This window comes from Phyllostomus discolor, chromosome 5 (assembly GCF_004126475.2).
Source record: "Phyllostomus discolor isolate MPI-MPIP mPhyDis1 chromosome 5, mPhyDis1.pri.v3, whole genome shotgun sequence".
Classification (NCBI taxonomy): Eukaryota; Metazoa; Chordata; class Mammalia; order Chiroptera; family Phyllostomidae; genus Phyllostomus; species Phyllostomus discolor.
This window is the reverse complement of record NC_040907.2, coordinates 154,456,288-154,477,860: the sequence shown is the minus strand read 5'-3', so window position 1 is coordinate 154,477,860 and position 21,573 is coordinate 154,456,288. Positions and strand designations below refer to the sequence as shown.

At 41.2% G+C, this 21,573-nt stretch overlaps 1 protein-coding gene across 14 annotated transcripts in view; it reads right to left on the bottom strand.

The window, feature by feature from the left end:
* GBF1 (golgi brefeldin A resistant guanine nucleotide exchange factor 1) overlaps window positions 1-21,573 on the bottom strand; it is a 127,783-nt gene that overhangs the window by 39,162 nt on the left and 67,048 nt on the right. Inside the window, exon 1 of one of the 14 annotated variants that reach the window (XM_036027215.1) lies at window positions 10,367-10,423. The exons of the other annotated variants lie outside the window; for them this stretch is intronic. The gene's annotated coding sequence lies outside the window, so the exon portion shown is untranslated. Of the gene's footprint in view, window positions 1-10,366; window positions 10,424-21,573 lie in introns of those variants that run through there. 14 annotated transcript variants of the gene reach the window in all.

Genomic DNA, 21,573 nt, shown 5'->3' with positions numbered 1-21,573 from the left:
GTAGCTCTAGAATCCCAGTCCAATGTTCCTAATAAGGTACTATAAGTTCAGTTTATTTCTCAAGATTTAAATAAATATCAAGAACTTCAAGCCCTGGCTGGCGTAGCTCAGTGGATGGAGCGCGGGCTGGGAACCAAAGTGTCCCAGGTTCGATTCCCAGCCAGGGTACATGCCTGGATTGCAGGCCATAACCCCCAGCAACCGCACATTGATGTTTCTCTCTCTCTCTCTCTCCCTTCCCTCTCTAAAAATAAATAAATAAAATCTTTAAAAAAAAAAACAAAACTTCAAAGGTGAGTCTTCTATCTTTGATTACTTAAACCTTAGAAGGAATATAAGTTAAGGGTGTTATTTATATATGGTACAATTTGAAATAGGTCTTTACATTTCTGAGGGTTTCAGCTTTATCCAAGGTATATATAAAAGTTGTCAGAGAAAGTAATATGGCTCCATTTTAAAATCAATCATTGAATATTCATCCTCCTTTTAGAAGAGATAGAGATAATAATAATAGCAGCTACCATTTATTACCTTGTACCATGCCATGTGCTAAGCACTTAGTACACCTTCTCTTCATAATTATCCCCATTTTGAAGATGAAAATGAGACTTAGAAAGGATAAGCAGGTCTACCCACTAACTAAGATCATATAACTAACAAGTGGTGAAAATGGGAATCAAATCTACATTCATCTGACTCCAATCTGTTTTCCTAGCCATTCAACTCTACTGCTTCCTAAAACCAGAACAGAAAAGTTTCTGTTTCTACTTCCTGGCTTGGCCTGCCTGGGGCTGAGATTCAATTGTCTTGATCTTCTTCAGAAGAGTGAGAAGAGCTGTCTGAGTTTTTCTGGGGAAAGGTGCCATGCTGCTGCTCATAGTAAGGAGGGTGAGTAATTTTACAGCCAAGGAGACACCTGACACCACTGCCGAGCAGCCAAAACTCCCACCCTGGAAGGCTGGCAACCTCAAGGCACAAACAGTCCAGTACACAGAGAGTACAGATCAGGTAGAGGGGTGCTCTGAAGGTGACTGGTTCATGTTCTAAGATGGGAGGGGAAAAAAGGAATGGGTACAAAAAGGAGAACCTCCTCACAGGAGAAAGAACACTTGAGATCCTTTTAGTATTAGGCCACCTGCTTCTAAAATCAAATCCAGGTCCAAGGTGTGGCTAGTCAATGACAAATAAAAACAAGTACAACAAGAATTATTAAACCATTTGCTGGAGTAGCTCGTAGGCTACTTCAACACAAAGCAAGGTGAAAGCCCTTTAGAGATGTCTTAGTAGTATTCTGCTCAACACCAAGGAGCAGGGAGCTCAACTCTTTATATTATTATAGCTCCCTATATTATCACTACATTAAAACAGAGAAGTCTCAGTCTGGCCCAATGTCAGTTTGAGAATCTGAAGACATCCCTTCAAGTCTTCTGTCTTCTCAGATGATGAGGTGACCTGTCCAGAAGTGGATGAATCCTGACACTGTTTTCTCTTTTCATGTCAGAACCACCACCCACTCCAATAATATGTCAAAGGCCTCACATGTGGCATGAAGCACTGCCCTCAGACAAAAGGGAACACTCTCTCCTTAGCCTACAGGGGAGCAGTCACCATCCTCCCAGGAGGCCTGTGTTCTCCAGCCTGTAGCAACCTTCTCTCATTTGGCTGGCCTTGGGCTGGCACATTCCTGAGCCAAAATGCACACATAAGCTGCTTTCCCTCATAGCGAGGCTCTTCACTCCTGAGTGACTCTTATCAAGGGTGGTTGGGCATTCTCAATTGGATTACGCTGACAAGGAAAAAGGCCTGTAGTATATTATTTCAACACCATTTGGCTCCAGAAATGCCTGTCTCGACCCTTTTGCTTTCAGAGCCTACGTCTCCATTCTTGCTTTCTAGACTCTAGAGGGTCATCAGCCTGCTCCCAACCTAGCTCCTGCAAATACTGGCTCATGTTTCTGAAGATAAAATATGATCATTCACAAGGTGTCATGTGTAACAGACTAATAAATCAGAGCATGGTAAGAACAGAAGCCTAGCTCCTTTATACCCCTCTTGACATTTCTGTATCCAGAGACACAGGACAAAATTATTTGAGCACAAAAAGCTTTTTGGTTTTTGGCTTTTCTGTATATGCTTGCACATTCCATGTTAGAAGAAAGTGTTAGATCCTCATGTTCTACTTTTCTGACTATGCTATACCCAGGAATATTTCTTATAAAAGTAAAAGTAAGATTGAGAACTATCCCTGTGTGGAATTTCTGAGATACTGTTAAGTTTGGTAGGAAGAAGCTGTGCACTTTTTGGTCACTGGAGGACATCACGAGTAGTGGTCGGAAGGATGAACAAAACTATTTATTGGTGAAGCCAGAAGACTCTGTAGTATCTACCACACCTTCCATACCTTTATTTCTAGACCTTGAATGGTCAGGTGGGGATTTAGGATTGATTTCAGGAACTGACTTAAGAGAAAACTGCCAATGGGCAGCTTTCAGAGAAATTTTATTAGTTAATGGAGGCTTAAGGGTCAAACCCAGACAAGCCTTTGCAATCCTGCCTTATATAACTTTATTTCATTGTTTTTATAATGAAATAAAGAAAGACTAGGCCCAAGACTGGGCCTAGTGCAATTATGTGACCTTGAGCAAAACACATCACTTCTCTGGGCCAGTTTCCTCATCTATAGGGATTTCCTGGGGAAGATGATGGCGATGGTAGTTTAATTTTTTTATTAAGATTTTATTTATTTATTTTTTTAGAGAAAGGGGAAGAAAGGGAGAAAGAGAGGGAAAAAAACATCAATCAGTTGCTTATCTCAGGCCCTCAACCAGGGACCTAGTCCTCAATCCAGGCATGTGCCCTGACTGGGAATTGAACCAATGACCTTTCAGTTCTCAGGCCAGTGCTCAATCCACTGAGGCACACCAGCCAGATCTAATTAAATTCTTTAAGGTTCCTTTAGATCCCTAAAACTTATTCTAAATGCAAATTACAATTTGGGAGTAAATGCCCATGAATGTAGTCTGTTACAAAAGTAGCCTGGGAAAAGGCAACCCAATTTGTTTGTCTAAGCTCTTGACAGTGGATCCTCTTTTTTTCAGCTATCACTCACCGATTTCCCAGATCTATTTTCTTTTGTCAAATACATGCTGGATTTCTCCCAAGTGCCTTTAGAGAAGGGAGGGGGGAGATTATCTTTGATATTATGACCCATTAAGAAACAAAGCACTGCAGTGGCCTAATCACTACAACATCCAGGTACAAGGTGGGTGGATGGGTCCTCCTAGGGCCAGAAGTAGAAGATAATGGTATCAACCACATTACATTAAGAAAAACAAATTACTTCTAACACTTGATCCTTTAAAAACTCTAAAATGAAGTATTCATTTTTCAGACTGATCTATCTCCCTCAAATACCAACCCAACCTTCTTTTTATAAATTAAAAAAATAATTTAACAGTGGATTGAGCACAAGCTGCGAACCGAAGCATTGAAGGTTCGATTCCTAGTCAGGGCACATGCCAAGGTTGCAGGCCACGGCCCCCAGCAACCGCACATTGATGTTTCTCTCTCTCTCTCTCTCTTTTTTTCTCTCTCCCTTCCCTCTCTAAAAATAAAATAAATAAATAAATAAATAAAAGTGGTGATTTTCAGAGAGTTTAAAAAAAATTTAACACTCTCTCTGATTAAATATGAGCAATTCCTGTACTTATACAACTTGGGGTTTTATTGAAAGTCTGAAAACCCCCAATGATAAGAAATCACAATTTCATACTTGCCCCTAAATTATCTTTGATAAGCAATTTATAGAAAGGTCATGTTCATGAGGTCCTAACCTAAGCCAGGGATGACAGAAGAACTCCTCCTCCCTAGATATATAGCCCAAAAATGTTCAAGATAACCAACAAAGAAAAGGGTATTCGGCATTTACATATGCTTTCTGGCTCACACACTTTGTCAGGTCCACCTCTCCTTAGTGAGAAATAGGAGGATTTTCCCCTCCAGGATTGAAATCCCTGAAAGCATATGCAGTCAACAGCAGGCTGCTTTCAGTAAATCTCTGCTCCTGAATTCCTCACTTTTACCATCTCCTCCTCACTGAGTAGGTCCACTCTGCTCTGCCTGAAGTCAGATTTACCCTTTACTTTCAGAATATAAGACAGACACTTAAAAGCAGCATACACATGAAAAAATTAGTCTGTTTTATGACTTTTTCCAATATGATGCATGAATCCTGACTGGAATCAAAAGGAGCTTCCCAACTTTGGCATTCCTGCTAAATAGCCAGTGTGGTTTGCTGTTAGGAGCAGCTGTCCACCACCCCTACAAGAATCCTACTCCACTGCCCAGAACAAAAAACCTTAATTTGTCTCAGATATCAGCAACAGCTACGTAGATTATTAAGCGTAATTATTATACACAGATAATTTCATCTTCACAAATAACCCTGAGAAATAGTATTACTGTTTTCATTTTGTAGATAAGGAAACCAAAGCTCTAAAAGATTAAGTGACCTGCCCAGATTACACAATAAGTGGGAGAGGTAAAATTTAAACCCAGGTCTGTTTTGGATTCTAAACAAATACTGCATTATGTTCTTAAATATTATACCGTGCTATTGCTTCAGGTTTACTACTAGATATTTTAACTCTATGACTTGGATAGAAAAAGAAAAAGGAATTGAATTGAAGCAAGAAACTTGAAGTTTCTTCTGCACCATTCCTCCTCCTTACCAATGACTCAATATTGCTTTTGAGCTTAGTACTGATGTATAAATTAAGCATCAAGTTTGCCCAAGTTCCCTCCTAACCCAAGAGGAAGATAGAGGCCCCTTTAGCAAGGCCAGCAGGATTAAATAAGGCCCACAGAGACTGTCCTCAAACATATCGCAGAGGCTCAAGGACAGACTGATCCATGTGTCTTACTGAGAGCACAAGTTTGATGCGCATCAACTCTAAACACTAGTTCACTTCCTTCTAGAGGAAACAGGCACATATTGAAGAGAAAGCAATTAGATAGTAACATAAAGAACCAGAGCTCCTGTAGTTCTTTACTCTGCCTTGCCTTTGTCTACATGCATTGTGTAAGACCAAGCCCAAACTTAAGCAGGCAATTTGAAAGCCTGGGAGAAATTAAAAACTTCTGTTCCAGCCCTGGCTGGTATAACTCAGTGGATTGAGTGCAGGCTGTGAACCAAAGGGTCGCAGTTTGATTCCCAGTCAGGGCACATGTTTGGGTTGCAAGCCAGGTCCCCAGCAAGGGGTGCACAAGAGGCAACCACACATTGATGTTTCTTTCCCTCTCCTTCCCTTCCCTCTCTCCTCTGTCTAAAAATAAATAAACTCAGGAATCCCAGGTTCGATTCCCAGCCAGGGCACATGCCTGGGTTGCAGGCCATGACCCCCAGCAACCGCACATGGATGTTTCTCTCTCTCTCTCTTTCTCCCTCCCTTCCTTCTCTAAAAATAAATAAATAAAATCTTTAAAAAAATAAATAAATAAACTCTTAAAAACAAACAAAAAACCCTTCTGTTCCTATACTTTAAAATGGGACAATTCACTCCAGCTTTATGCATTCATTACACTTGAAGCATTTTTCTAAAACAACTTATTTTTAGAGAGAAGGAAAAGGAGGGAAGGAGAAAGAAATGGAGAGAAACATCGATCAGTTGCCTCTTGTATGCCCCCAACCAAGGACCTGGCCCACAACCCAGGCATGTACCCTACTGGGAATCGAACTGGCAACCTTTTGGTTCACAGGATGATGCCCAACCCATTGAGCATCAGCCAGGGCTGGAACAACTTTTTCAATGCAAATTCCTCTCTCACAGTCTAGTAAAAAACTTCGTTGCTCAACAATAGCAAGAAAAGAAGACAATTATAGTTTTATTATCAATTACTACCCTGCCAGGTCTCCTCTAATGGCCCTCAAGGAAAGTAAGAGGAAATAAAAAAGAGCTAAATTCTGAACTGACATTAGCAAAATCTACAGATGATGGAAAAGACTTAAGAGTCAATAGCCAAAGCTTCTAGAGAAGAATCCAAGAATCCGTAAAGGATATCAATTATGGGACTGGTAGGCAACCTCTCCCTGTCCCTTAAGTGTACAGAATCCTACTTATTCATCTCTCTTCAACAGCTGCAAATGGTTTCTACAGCAGTATAAATTCTTAGTGACACTAAGACTGAGGAATCTTATTTTGCCTCAACCAGCCCTTATCTAACTGGCTCAAGAACTTTATGATAAAGGCATTTCCCATTTTACTTTACTGATGTGAAAACAAAAACATCAGAAATGTAACCCATAAGGACCAGAACCAATAACCTAATCACTTGCCTCTAAAGATATGTCTGTGAGCTGAAGAAGGAACAAATTTGCTTTGAAAAGTGCCCAGAGAACCTTCAAGACAGCTGAATCTGGAGGAGCAATCCTGAAAGAGTTGAGAAACAACTTCAGAAAATATGGGACAGCCCTGGCCAGTGTGACTCAGTTGGTTGGTGTGTTGTCCCGTAAACCGAAACGTTCAATTGCAGGTTCAATTCCAGGTCAGAGCACATGCCTAGGTTGGGGGTTTAGTCCCTGATTGGAGGACCTACGAGAGGCAATCAATGTTTCTCTCCCTCTCTTTGCCCCTCCCTTCCCCTCTCTCTGAAAATCAATAAGCACATCCTCGGGTGAGGATAACAACAACAACAGAACCATGGACCCTAGCTGGTGTGGCTCAGTAGACTGAGAGCTGGCCTGTGAACTGAAAAGTTGCTGGTTCCATTCCCAGGCAGGGCAAATGCCTGGGTTGCAGGCCAGGTCCCCAGTTGGGGGTGTGTGAGAGACAACCAATAGATGTTTCTCCCAACACCTGTTTCCAAAAATTTCTTTCTTTCTTTCTTTGTCTCTCATTTTATTCCAACTGCACACAATACAAAAGCTGCATTATTCTGGTAAAGTTGCATTACAGCCCAGGATGTACCAGTTAATGTTTTTTATAGCCCACATACCTCCTTGTGATGGATGGCCACTTTATAATGAAATACTTTGTACTTAATCAGCTTACAAATAATACGTACTCCATTACATGGCATTAAAAACAAACTCTAATTCAGAAAGACCAGAAAGAAACAAGGATGATTCTTGGAAAGAAAGGAGGAACCCAAGTCAGAATCCTCTGTAACTCCTTCATTCCTAAAGAAGGTACAGTCCTAAAGAGAATTTGTATCTAAAAAGGCACTAATATTAACATATGTTATTGGAACAATTGCACACTCGTGTGTAAAAAAAAAAAGAAAGAGAACCTTGCTCTAAGTCTCATACATTATACAGATATTACCTCAAGCCCTGCCAGGATGGCTCAGCTGGTTGGATCATCATCCCCTACACCAAAAGGTCATGGGTTCAATTCCCAGTCAGGGCACATACCTAGGTTTTGAGTTTGATCCCTGGTTGGGTATGTACGGGAGGCAACCAATTAATGTTTCTCTCTCAAAAATCAATTAAAAAAACATATCTTTGGGTGAGGATTAAAGAAGAAGGACAAAAGAGGAAGAAAAAAAAGAAGAGGAGGAAGAGGAGGAGAGGGAGGAGTTTCATCAAGAAGAAGAAAACAGGACAAATCTCTGTGACCTAGAATTGGGCAAAGAATACTTAGACACTGAAAACATAATGCACAAAAGAAAACAACTGATACACCGGACTTCATGAAAAATAAATTATTCACAGAGTCTGCTCTGTGAATAATACTGACTCTTAAGAAACTGAAAAGACAAGCTACATATTGAAAGGAAAATTTGTAAATAATAGTATTGCCACTAAAATACTTGAATCCAGAATAGATAAAGAAGTCTCTAAACTCAACAGTAAGGAAACAATTCAGTTAAAAAAATGGACAAAAGACTTGAACAGACACATCACCAAAAAAGATGCATGAATAGCAAATAAGCACACAAAAAAGATGCTTGATGTCACCAGCCATTAGAGAAATGCAAATTTAAACCATGTAGAAATACCAGTGTTTTCCACACAAAAACCTGTACACCAATGTTTGTAGCAGCTCTATTCATGGTTGCCCCAAACTGGCAAAGCCAAATGTCCTTCAACTAGTGAATGGACTAACTGTGGTAAATACATGCAAAAAATACTACCTAGCAATAAAAAGATAAACTATTGATCTATGCAGAAGTTTAGACGAATCTCCAAGTCATCATGCTGAATGAAAGAAGAAAGTCTCAAAAGGTTGCATACTATATGATTCCATTTATATAACCTTCTTGATGAAACTATGGTGATGGAGAAAAGGGCAGTGGTTGACAGAAGTTAGGGATGGGGCAGGTATGACTGACTACAGAAGGAGTTTTCTGGGATGATGAAACTGTTCTGTATCCTGATTGCCACAGTGGTTACAGAGACCTATGTATGTGTTAAAATTCATAGAGCTGCCCTGGCTGATGTGGCTCAGTAGATTGAGCACAGGCCTGTGAACCAAAGGGTCTTGGGTTTGATCCCCAATCAGGGCACATGCCTTGGCTGCAGGCCAGGTCCTCAGTGGGGTGTGTGTGAGAGGCAACCACACACTGATGTTTCTCTCCCTCTCTTTCTCCCTCCCTTCCCCTCCCTCTAAAAATAAATAATTACTAAAAAAAATTCATAGAGCTGTAGTTTTTACTATATGGTAATTTTTAAAAAGTATTGAAAGAATATTAATCTACAAATCTCAGCTTATTCATACCAAGAACAGCACCCACATAATGCAGTCTAAAACTAGGCTCTGTCTTCCAAGATGGAGGTCTGAAGATAATCAGATCAGGTTTAAGGGAATGACCACCTGCAAGGTAGGCCCAAATTCAGAATAAGGTAGACCTGAATTCAGAAACACACTTTTCCCTCAAGGGTTTGTAGAAAGGCTAGACTGGCATGGGGAGCCCATTTCTGCTCTGCTTGGGCTCTTCTAACCATTATTAGAAAAGATTTTGAATTGGAACCTAGCCTTTTGAAACTTTTGGTTGAAATAGCCATGTAAAGATAGATCACATTTCTACCAATTTCAGCCCCATTGAGCATAGTTAGAGAGACTACTATTTTGGTATAGTTTGGCTTTCAGAGCTCACACCCTAACCTTCAATTTCTTGCTTTAACCTCTGGCCCATCAGAATTAGTCCCCCAAGGCCTATGTAAGAGAGAGGCTTTAAAAATATAAAGAATTTACCAGGGAATAATTTATCTCCCATAATATTTGACACACAGGATACCAAATCCTACTTGGCTAAAGCCCTTGGTGATATTAACATTGCTAAGGGAAGTGCTGACCTCTATTACATACAACTTCAAGGATACAGGGGGTAAGAAGCAAGGGTGGTGAAGGGCTTTCATCTGGCATACAGACTAACTGTTGCATGCTCAAAACGCATTTGGACCACCTAAAGCTCCTCTCCTAGATAAACATGTTCATTTACTTGCTTCAAATGTACCAAGTCATAGTATATACACTATTATGTAGTCATGTCCTGCAAAAGCCCCTAATCCAGCCTCTATTAGATTAGGTCTGAATTCTGCTGGCTAAGTCCCAGCCTCTCAGAGGGCTGGCATCAAATAGGGAGGCTGGAGTAGGGTTTCAAACACCTGTTTCAGCTTTTTAAGTGTCCGCTTCAAGCCACTGTGCTCTGGCAGCAGGGATCCTGATGATGTAGGTTCTCTTCCCCTGCCAAATCCTCAACTTAAAGAGCCTAGCCCCTAAGGGAAGGAGAAGATAGACTGTGAAGTACAGCCACTTTGAAGAGTACATCTACCCTATGACCAGCAATTTCACTCTTAAGTATTTATTCAAGAGCAACTAAAACATATGTTCACCAAAATACTTGTATAGAAAGGTTTAGAGCAGCCTATTCATAACAGACAAAAACTGGAAACAATCCAAATATCCTTCCATAACAGAATAAGTAAATTCTCTTATGTTTTATCCATACAATTGAATACTACTCAGTAACACAAAAGAAATAGTGATACATGCAACAACATGGATAAATTCTAAAAAAACACGCTAAGTGAAAAGAAGCTAGATACAAATCCTCTATGATTCCACTTACATGAAAACCAAAAACAAAACTAATCTATTATAATAGAACACAGAAAGTAGAAAAGGGGGAAAATTTTCTGGGGTGATAAAAATATTTTTTATCTTTTTTAAAGGTGTTTATATGGATTATACAATTATCAACATTTAGCAACTGAACACCTGAAGTCTGTGAATTTTATTTTGTGTTAATTAAATCTGAATTTTTAAAAAAGGAGAGCTGGGACTTGGGGTGAGCCTCCCCTACGTGGCATTATTTGGAGAATTAAGTTCTAGAACAGAAGAAACCAATTTGCTTCCCAACTCACCATTCTGGGAGCAGAGGCTCAACAGACAGCTGAGCTGCCGCTTCAGTGCCCCTTGGGCAACCTTTGGGGAAAGAAGAGATTTTTAGGTGGTAATTGATACACTCTCAATGGAGCCCTATTGCTCCCCAAAGGAGTGTCAGTGAAATGTCTTCAACAGCGTTCACTTCCCCATTGCTAAAAGTATAATCAGGGTTCCAATTAAGAAGAAGAGAGTTTACATATAGCAAAAACTAGGCTCTCAGGACTTAAGTCAGACAGTATTCCAAAAATTAAATTATAACTGTAGTAATAACCAATTCAGAGCTTTAGTTCCAGAACTGCTACTGCTCTGTCATGAGGCCTTGAACAAGACATGAGACCTCTAAAAGTCACAGTTTTTTCTCTATAAAATGGACAAGATGACATCTATGTTTCATTTTAGCTCTACCACTGTATGATTTTATAACTCTTACAAGTGCATATGGCCTCCAGGATCACAGGAGGAAGACAAGCCTTGTAATCCTTCTCAGCATTATTATGGAGACTCATGCTTTTGCTTAATGAGGACCCCCAGAGTGGTGACACATATCATGTGAAATGATTTCTTCCCTCTAACACACTTGCAGAATTAGATTAAGGGAGAAAGGCAATAAATCTAAGATGCGAGAAGCTGCTTACATCACAAACCCAAGATGGCTCAGGATAAAAGAAGAGTAGATACCCTTAAAATCCAGTGGGAAGATTGGAGAAGAAAACAAATGTATATCAAATGCCTACTATGTGCAGGTATGCACTTTATTAGGCACATTGAACACATCATCTCATTTAATCTTCACAAGACCTTATAAGACAAATTTTTATATCCATTTATAGATGAAAAATAGAGGTTCAAATAGGTCAAGTAAATGCCCAAGCCCATCCAATGGTAGACATGGGATTTGAACCCAGGTCCATTCAAGTGTCAAGTTATGCTTTTTCCACAACAATTTGGCAGGAAATAAGTTGGAGATCTTAAATCTCCGAAGGGGTCCTGTGAAATCCTAGCATTGTCTTCTTGCAAGTAACTCATTACTTGCAAGTAATTCATATATATCGACAGCCTTTGGCACTACACAGAAGAAAGGGTTAAACCTACAGTTAGGAAGAGGAAATTCCCTGGAAAATCGAAACACATGCTGTGGCTCTGACTAAATTTCACACCCGTTCTGTTAAGCAACATACATAGTGTGTGAGAAAAGATTCTTTCCCCCTCTAGTACCCTGCCCCCCATCCTTTATGCATTCCATCACCTGCTGCCTTCCTTCAGACTAAGCTGATGGGGAGAAGGGCAGGGTGATTATACATCTTTGCTTGGTGCATATTTAAGCCAGAGGTTAATAAACCCAGGGTAGGAAGAAGTATTATGTGAAAAAAGAAAAGAAATAGCTTTCTTATTTCCACTTGGATCAGCATAGGAGAGAACACTTTGACAAGCCATAATGGAGGAAGGGATTGGACTTCTGCTGGGGAGGAAAGGGAAGGCTGTCCTTTCTGGAGAGTAGGCAGAATTCAGAACAAGGCCAATTTACAATTGCCCCTTGTCTACTATTTCATGCTCAAGTGAACTCTGTATTTCTGTCCAGGACAGCAAATTGGAAGATGGAAACATTAGGGCTTTTTTTTTTTTTAAACCTCTGCTAGCACCCTTCAACCAGACTCCTGCTTATAACAATGAATATAGTGATTTGGTACTAGAAGTTGACTAGATAAAAGATGCTTGTGGGAATCTAAGAGTCTAGAGTAGCTAGTTGGTATAAAAGAAGAAAAGGAAGAAGGACAACTGAACAAATGCCATCATGATAATTAGTCTCCAGAGACACTCCCACACAATGCCACCCTTGAGGTGGAGCTTATGTTTGCTCCCCTTGAATGTGGCCTGTGACTGCCTTAACAGATACAATGTAGATAAAGTAACTTCCACACCCAGATTGTAGATCTGTACTGCCACGTACAAAGTCTAACCTACTCTATCACGGAAAGAGGCCATATAGACAAGCCCTGGAGATACAGGCATCACCTCAAAGGAAGCTACAAGGTGCTAGATATCCAAGTCACAGACATAGTTGACTGCAATCACAGGAGAGACCCCAAGTAAGACCTTTAGAAGAACTGGCCAGATGAGGCCTAGTCAGCCAAGAACTGTGAGACATATTAAGATGGTTGTTTTAAGGCACAACAAGGTTTTGGGATGGTTTGTTATGTAGCAATAGGTAACTGAAAAGGCTGGCATTTGTTGAAAATGTAGCCAGTAGTTCTTTTGTACTAGGCATATAACAGGCACTACAATGTAGGGATACAGGAGAATCAACCCAGTTTTAGGAAAATAAAAGAAATTTATAAAGGGGGAAACATCCCATTCCATTAGCAATTGAAAATGTTAAATGCCTAACAATAAACCGAAGAAATTTATGGCACGTAAATGGGGGAAAGAAAAACAAAAACAAAAAAAAATTTTACTAGCATCACAAAAAAAGTCTTGAATAAATGAAGAAGCTGTAACATGTTCTGGAAAGGGAGGCCAAATATGTTATAAAGATGTCAATTTTCCCTGTATTAACTTATGTTTTTGAATCAAAATCCCAATGGGAATTAAAAATTGGGAGGGATACCTCAGGAGCGAGGAATACCAGCCCCACATCAGACCACCCAGCCCAGGGTTCCAGCACCAGGAAGCTAAGTCCTCATAATTTTTGGCTGTAAAAACCAGTGGAGGTTGGGGCGACATAAGAAACTGTGGAATTCTCAGGCACTCCTCCTAAAGTGCCCACAAGGGTCTCAGGACTTACGCAGACTCACTCCCTCTGGGCTCTAGCATCAGGGCAGCAGCTAGAATGGCACCAGTAGCATATGGGGAGGAAATGAAGTGTCCAGTATCAGGGTGAGTGCTGGGAGACAGCTTCCCCAGAGAAAAAACACCAGAGGCCAGGCAGCAGACATTGTCCCTCTTCTGAGCCCTCTCCCACACAGAGCCACAGAATGGCAACCATATTTGAGACTCCATCAACCTGGTTTACATGGGTTGTCCCATCCTGGTGATTGATTACCTAAGGCTCTGGCCCATTCAAATTACAGATACACTTACCTACAATAGGCCATGCTGCTAAGGTAGGGAGTCTAAGGGTGAAGTCAGGAACATGTATGAAGGACCCATGGACAAAGACAACGGGGCAGGGGGGAAGACTGAATGTGGGGGGGTAGGTAGGGCAGGGGAGAGTAATGTGGGAAAAATGGGGACAACTGTAACTGAATAACAATAAAAAATAAAAAAAAAAAAGACAGGAGTCAAAGCAGCTCTACCTAATACATAGAAACAAACATAGAAAGGCTATCAAAATGAGGAGACAAAAAATGTGGCCCAAATGAAAGAACAGAACAAAACTCCAGAAAAAGAACCAAACAAAATGGAGATAAGCAATCTATAAGATGCAGAGTTCAAAACACTGGTTATAAGGATGTTCAAGGAATTCATTGTGTACTTCAACAGCATAATAAAGATCCAGGCAGGGACTTCCGGCCAAGATGGAGGTGTAGGTAGACACACTATACCTCCTCGCACAACCAAAAGAAGGTCAACAACAATTTAAAAAACAAAAAACAACCAGAACTGACAGAAAATCGAATTGTATGGAAGTCTGACAACCAATGAGTTAAAGAAGACACATTCATCCAGACCAGTAGGAGGGGCAGAGTGGGGCAGCCAGGGCGGAGAGGACTCGGGGCAAAGCAGCGGCTGGCGGACCTGGGTGTGCAAGGTGGTAGATTGTGGAGGGGTGTGGTGTGCAAGGCAGCTGGAGGACTGGGTGGTCCCACATTCTCATGCAGATAAACCAGGTGAAACTGGGGAGCGAGACAGACTGCGAAACCCAGGGTCCCAGCATGGGGAAATAAGCCTCAAACCTCTGACTGAAAATACCTGTGCGGGGTTGAGATGCCAGGAGAAACTCCCAGCCTCACAGGAGAGTTCACTGGAGAGACCCACAGGGTCCTAGAACATACACAAACCCACCTATCTGGGAATCAGCACCAAAAGGGCCCAATTTGCTTGTGGGAAGCGGGGAAATGACTGAAATCCGGCAGAGAGGGGAGCAAGTGCCATTGTTCCCTCTCAGACCCCCTCCCCCACAGACAGTGTCACAATACAGCAACGTGGGTTACCCCGCCCACTGAATACCTAAGGCTCCACCCCTCATTGCATAACAGGCTCCTCAAGACAAAAAAAAAAAAAAATGGTCCAAAGGAAGAACAGATCAAAGCTCCAGAAAATACAACTAAGAAACAAAGAGGTAGCCAGCCTATCAGATGCACAGTTCAAAACACTGGTAATCAGGATGCTCACAGGATTGGTTGAATCTGGTTGCAAATTAGATGAAAAAATGAAGGCTACACTAAGTGAAATAAAGGAAAATGTACAGGGAACCAATAATGATGGGAAGGAAACTGGGACTCAAATCAATGGTTTGAACCAAAAGGAAGAAAGAATGAAGAAACCAAACAGAAAAGAATGAAGAAACAAGAATTCAAAAAAAAAGAGGAGAGGCTTAGGAACCTCCAGGACATCTTTAAACGTTCCAACATCCGAATTATAGGGGTGCCAGAAGGGGAAGAGGAAGAGCAACAAGTGGAAAAGTTATTTGAACAAATAATAAAGGAGAACTTCCCCAATCTGGCCAAGGAAATAGACTTTCAGGAAGTCCAGGAAACTCAGAGAGTCCCAAAGAAGTTGGGCAGAAGGAGGAACACACCCAGGCACATCATAATTACATTATCCGAGATTAAAATGAAGGAGAGAATCTTAAAAGCAGCAAGACAAAAGGAGAGAGTTACCTACAAAGGACTGCCTATCAGACTGTCAGCTGATTTCTCAAAAGAGACCTTACAGGCAAGAAGGGGCTGGCTGGAACGAAGTATTCCAAGTCATGAAAGGCAGGGACCTACATCCCAGATTGCTCTATCCAGCAAAGCTTTCATTTAGAATGGAAGGGCAGATAAAGTGCTTCTCAGATAATGTCAAGTTAAAGGAATTCATCATCACCAAGCCCTTATTACATGAAATGTTAAAGGGATTTATTTAAGAAAAAGAAGGAAAAAAAATATGTACAGTAAAATGACAGCAAACTCACAATTATTAACAACCACACCTAAACCAAAACCAAAACCAAAACCAAACTAAGCAAACAACTAGAACAGGAACAGAACCACAGAAATGGAGATCACATGGAGGATTATCAACAGGGGACTGGGAGGGGGAGAGAGTGGGGAAAGGTACAGAGAACAAGTAATATAAATGGTAGGTAGAAAATAGACAAGAGGAGGGTAAGAATAGTATGGGAAATGTAGAAGCCAAAGAACTTACATGTATGACACATGGACATGAACTAAAGAGGGAGAATGTGGGTGGGAGGGGGTATGCAGCATGGAGGGGAGTGAAGGGGGGAAATGGGACAACTGTAATAGCACAATCAATAAAACATATTAAAAATATCTAGGTAGAAATGAAGGTTACAGTAAGTGAAATGAAGAAAAATTTACAGGGAATCAACAGTGGAGTGGATGAAGCCAAGAATCAAATCAATGATTTGGAACATAAGGAAGAAAAAATCATTCAAACAGAACAACAAGAAGAAAAAGGAATCCGAAAAAGTGAGGATAGGGTAAGGAGTCTCTGGGACAATGTCAAATGTACCAACATTTGAATCACAGGGGTGCCAGAAGAAGAGAAAGAGCAAGAAATTGAAAACTTATTTGAAAAAATAATGAAAAAAATCTTCCCTAATTTGGTGAAGGAAATTGACATACAAGTCTAGGAAGCACAGGGAATCCCAAACAACATGGATACAAAGAGGACCACAGCAAGACACATCATATTAAAATCCAAAGGTTAAAGATAAAGAGATTTCTGATCAAGATGGAGGAGCAGGTGAACACATTTTGCCTCCTTGCACAACCACAGAAAAAATTACAACTAGACCTCAAAACAACACCCAGAAATGTCATAAAATTGAGCTGTATGGAAGTCTGACAACCAAGGTTTTAAAGAAGCCATCTTCATCCAGACAGGTAGTAGGGGTGGAAACGCAGAGAAGAGCAGAGAGGTATGGAGACGTGGTGTGGCACAGAGAAGTGGCAGTGGAACAGGCAGTCCCACATTCACATGTGGTGGATAAAAATTGGGAGGGATACCTTGGGAGCGAGCAATCCCTATCCTATTCCAGATCGACAGGGTTTTAGCACCAGGAAGATATCCCCGTAACATCTGGCTATAAAAACTAATGAGGGTTGGGGCAGCGGAAGAAACTGCCCCATCTTCAGGAGACTCTGCTTAAATGACACACCTCCCAGGAGGCACAAGAGCCAGTGCATCCAGTGGTCGTCTTCAGACCACATCAGAGCACCACCCAACCACCTCTACTAGTGACACTCTCAAGGGACAAACTCATTGGGCACCAGAGCCCCAGTGAAGGGAGAGGCTCCTCAGCTGTAGTTGAGGCTAGTCCTCGTAGCCCACAAGGAGGGCTACGGACCCCCAGTCCCTCCCACTGAGTGCCAACAGCAATCAAGGCTCAACTACAAGAGAGAGATACACACAACCCACACAGGTGATGCACTTCTAGTACCCAGCTGGGATGACCCAGGAGACTACCACTGGGCCCTACAGAACATCTACTACATAAAGCCACTCTACCAAGCCCAGAAGACGTAGCAGCTCTACCTAATACATAAAAACAAACACAGGAAGAAAGCCAAAATGAGGAGACAAAGAAACATGTCCCAAATGAAAGAACAAAACAAAATTCCAAAAAAGCACTAAATAAAATCAAGACGAGCAAGCTACCAGATGCAGAGTTCAAAACACTGGTTATAAGGATGCTCAATGAACTTTGGGGAAGAGTAAATGAACTTGGTGAGAACTTCAACAAAGAGATAGAAAACAAACTCACAACTATCCTAGTCAGGGCACATGCCTGGGTTACAGGACAGGTCCCCAGTTGGGGCATGTAAGAGGCAATCAATCGATGTACCTCTTGCACATTGATGTTTCTCTCCCTCCCTTTTCCTCTCTCAAAAATAAATAAAAATCTTAAAAAAAAAAACGAAAAAGGTCAAAAATCGCTGATCTAAAAGGATAGAAACTGGAAATGTCTATACAGCTCTGAAATTAATGACTATGATTTATAGTTGTTAGGCATGCCAAGTGTTCCTACTTATAAACTGGAGCACAGTTTTAAATCTGTAGCTCACATAGGATCTAAATGGTGGTTCTGTTCCCAATGCTGCTGAATAAGTCACTGATACTGGGATGAGATAGAGTATGAAGAAAGGGGAAGAGGACAACTGAAATTACCAAGAAATATAAGTAGGCCATGTCTTTATCTAAACTATACTTAGGCAAAAACTAGAGAAGTAGAGCCTCTCAACAGTATGTTCTAAACATAATATAACTGACAAAAGACAATTGTTCTTCTTCATTTGGATCTGAATTGGAATGCCACTTTGAAATAAAGTGGAGCCCTGATTGGTATGGCTCAGTGGATTGAGTACTGGCCTGCAAAAGGAAGGGTCATTGGTTCGATTCCCAGTCAGGGTACATGCCTGGGTTGTGGGCCAGGTGCCCAGTCAGGAGTGTGCAAGAAGCAACCAATCAAAGTTTGTCTCATATACTGATGTGTCTCCTTCTTTCTACTTCCCTTCCCCTCTCTCTGGAAATAAATATTTTTTTTAAAAAAAGGAATGACAAAACTGAGGAGTACAAGCAATAAAGAGGATTACCAATGCCAACCTTACAGTAAAGTAGGAAGCACCACTGTCACCATGATATGTTAAGATCCCAATTCTGGGTTAGTTCTCATCCATTGGTTCAGGGTACACAAGGTGTGTGCTTTGAAGGTAGTAAGAAAACCAAGATCATCCCAAGAATCTAGGTCTGGTTTTCTCACTACTCACTTTCTTAGTTTCAGCAAAAACCATCCTTGATTTCTTCCTATCAGAATTAATCTCTTCCTTCCTGGTATTTCTAGAGTGCTGTTGCTTCTAGAGTGCTGTTGCTTTAGTTTAGTTGAGGATTCTGGTTTATGGAATAACCAGCTGTAGTCTGTCAGCTCCTGGAAGGCAGAGAGGGACTAAGCTTCTTTGGTTTTGTATTAATAGCGTCTAGTTGAGGACCACGGACATAGTACTGTTCAACCAATACTTTGGAATTAGCTGAAAAAGGTCACAGTCAGAGGGAAGTACTAAAGAAATCCATACCCCAATTTTCCTATCGAAGATTTTTTGTCATTTCCAGGAAAAGTCATAAAAAGTAATGTTTACAGGGAATTGGATCGCATCCAAACAGAAGGTCCCCCCATATGTGACCACTAGCTGTTGGCCAAGAGTGAAAATTTACAGAAGCAACATCTCTGAGAACAGGCTGCCAATGGTGATGGAAAGCAGCCTAAACTTTGAGGTGGCTGTACTGGGAGGGGAGGAGGAGGGGAGGCCATTTTGTGCTCTTTGGGGAAAATGTTAATGAGAGGTTTTACAAATGTCAGAGTTGTCTGATTAAGCGAAGCCAGCTAGGTAGATGTTTTTCATATTAATGCCATGTCTGTTAAAAGAGCAAAGAGGGAGAGGAAAAGGAGATTTGAGAAAGGAAAATGATAAACCTCAATTCTTTACAAAAGAAATTATGCTTCTGCTAGCTTGGAAAAGTATATCAAAGAAGAGAACTGTTGTATGGCAGGCTTGGCTGCTCTACCTCCTTGCCCCTTTCAAAAAGAAAAATTTAAGCCCTGAAGCCAGGAGAGGAGATAGACCAGTGTGCCAAGTGTCCTGCTTCAGGTATCTACTGATTAAGAACTCAAAAGAATCTAAGCAAGTTTAGTCATGGAGAAGTTCTATTTCAATAGCTACTTTAAAACCTAAAGGAAGAAAGTCATTCAAATAATTGACATGTTTGAGGAAATTCTTCCTCCTTAGTTTGGGCATATGTCTTTAGAGTTTTTATAGGTTCTACCACGTAAAGGCTAGGGGTGGGGAAATGCTGTTGATCAGAGAGCTCTGCCTCCTTTCGCCCTTGTTTCTCCCCGGCCCAGCCTGCAATTGTGTCCCAATCAACCAGCATTAATATAGATACACAGAGGTATTTATTTGCTGCTGATTCTGCCTGGCTGTATTCAGACTCGATCTCCATGTGTATTTAATAAATCACACTAGTTAGGTGGACAGGATTAGTTCCAAGTCACCTAATGACTATATCATGAACTGCAGCATTAAAAGGATTAATATTAATCTGAGCCATTGCAGTTCAGTGGGAAAGGCCAGTTCACTCTCCAACAGGAGCTGTGGCTGGCAAGAAATCCTTAACAAAACCAGGAAGATTAATGAGGGCTTCTACATTTGGCCTGCAAATCTTCACCTACCAGGGTGTAGGGCAGAGAATCCCAGCCCAGACGACCTCATAAATAACCCATAATATCACAAGTATTTGGGGCAGCTGAGCCCTAGCAAGGGAGGGCACCTAGCCCTCTCCATCTTCTCCTGTAACCCACACCACCGAGATGGCACAAGAATTTTACCGGACCACACAGCAGCCGGTTTTGTTTTCTGTCACGTAAGGGCCCACACCTCATAAATCTACTAACTGCAGTTTGGACTTGTGTGTACTCAGGAGAATATGAAGCTTCTTGGTGTAGTGTCTCTTCTAACAAAGTGGGAAAATAACCTGGTCTCTACAATACAAGACACCTGCTTTCAAGTCATGAAATCTTTCCTTTGCCTAATTGCACAATTCCTCTTCTTGAGCATCCACAGCTTGCTACTCCTATGCAAGCCTCTGGAGTACACACTCAGAACTACTTTCTTGGTCCTGACAAAGTAAGCACTGACTAGGAAGAACTATATCCACAGGACACAATAGGAACCCGCATTTCCTTGTGCCTTGGCCCAAATTTCACCATTAGGAGACCACCAAGATGAGCCTAGCCAAGCCTCAGATCTCCACAGGGCAAGGCACATCTTCGCTTTAACCAGCTTAGGAAAAAGCAATAGGCCACAATTAAACTCAACTCACTGGAAACCTCTTTCTTTCTCAGAGACTGCAGGAACTTGAGGAAAACACCATGAGCACAGTTGTTTCTTCTAGAGAAACCAAAGAGAAACAGGTGTTTCTATCTTGCTGCATCACAGATTCACAGTCTAGGATTGCCAAAAGAATGGTTTTACTACAGTTAAAAACCCTTTATACTGCATAGGCAACAGTGGATCAGCCACTAAGATTTTCTCGCAATGTATACAATTGCCAACTAAAATAGTTAGGTCCCTATGAACTAAAAGCTAAACTTCAATAACATTAAAATATAAGTGAACCAAAGGCCTGGTGCCAGGTTATCAGGTTGATAAATGCTTGCTAAGCAATCTAACCACAGAGCTGCCACAGCTACAGCTGAGAAGGGAAGAAACCCATTAAATGTATTATGCCTCAACCCCACAGCAGAGCAGGGGCAGAAAGAGATTTAACATTTTCTAAGTTTATAAACATTCCACCATAACAAGGAACCATGTCTAAAAGTAGGGCCCACTCAAGCTCTTCTTTAAGTAAAGGAGGAGCTGAGGAAATTGTTAAGGCTAGATTTCTGTTTTCCAGTAAAGATGCAAGGGGAGAAAACTCATTTGCTGGGAGAATGCCCTGACAAATTAGGGAACCTATAAACTCAATTCTCAGTTCTACTGGTGTAGTTCAACTTGGAGAAGTTCACAGAGCACAGAAATTGTTTATTCTACAGACAACGAAGGCAGTTCAGTTGAATGGTAACAGAAGAAAATTAGATCCATACCCACAATTCATGTTTTCCTGATAGCCAGGCTGGTTAGCATGAAATTCCCAAGGGGTTGATGGGGTTAAATGACAGAAGCTTTATCACCCTAACCAAATTAAAGCTCCTAAGTTCCCTTCAGAATAGCAACGGGACACCATCCTGGAGAAAAAGATGAGTATATGCAGGAACTCTTCTTGATAATTGCAAAAGGCTCAATTGTTTCTCTCTACCTATGTACCCTGTACCATTTCTTCACCTTCCTATCCCTGCAAGTCCCCCTCCTGGTTCCAAGAAAATAACCACCCCGCATATAGAGTCCAAAGCCCTCTTTTCAGCCCATCAGCCCAACTTGTGGCTTAAGCCAGTGGCCTCATGACAGCTAGGGACATTAATCAG